Here is a 919-nt window from a genome sequence, read left to right on the forward strand (position 1 = left end):
TAATAAGATAATGTGAAACAGTAGTATCCGAAAAAACATGATAAAGGCTTCAAAGCAATGTATTTGTTTTAACAAACATCCTTGGTAGTAGATTATGTCGTTAATAATAACTAACATGATTTGATTTTTTCTAGAATAAAAACTAACATCATTATCTTTGTGACAAAAATTATGCACGTCTAATAACTAACTTGAACCAAATATTTAACAAACCAATTTAATGAAATATAATAAATTAAAATTTTATTTTAATTATAATTTAAATCAACTTGTTTACACTATCGTGTCTCCCTTACAATTAAAAAAAAAAGTTGTTCAATATTTTTTTAGAATGGGAGGGCTAAAGGTCCGGAAAAAAAAATTAGGCAACAAGCTTAACACACAACCCGATCCAATCTAAATTAAAACGACGCCTCAAACCTATCAGTTTAGCTAAATAGTCAGCATATTGGTTTGGTTCTCTTATAATATGATTGAAGTGTACTTCTTCAAAATGATGCAGGTTCTAAAAAATATGTCTAGCCAAAGTCACACCTTGTTGTCGAGACAACAACATTCTTTGCAGTGCATAAATAACAGAAATATTATCAATTTGGACCAAAAATTTCTTGAAGCCTCTCTTTCGAGCAAGACCCAAACAAGTGAGAACACACCAAAATTCAGTCGAAATATTGTTGCAAATACCTATATGTTTATGAAAACTACCAAGCCAATCTCCTTCGCTGCCACGAAAAATGCCCCAACATGAGGCAATAAACCCATTGCAATCTGCCCCGTCGGAGTTGAGACAAACCCACCCCAAAGAATGCGGACACCAATGAATTAAGGTCGGAGACCTATTAAAGGGTTGAATATTTTAGGCAAATCTTTTGCAGGATTTGTACAAAGAAACATCCTTACTCACTTCATGAATCAGATT

The sequence above is a fragment of the Lathyrus oleraceus genome, chromosome 7 (genome assembly GCF_024323335.1).
Source record: "Lathyrus oleraceus cultivar Zhongwan6 chromosome 7, CAAS_Psat_ZW6_1.0, whole genome shotgun sequence".
NCBI classification, from domain to species: domain Eukaryota; kingdom Viridiplantae; phylum Streptophyta; class Magnoliopsida; order Fabales; family Fabaceae; genus Lathyrus; species Lathyrus oleraceus.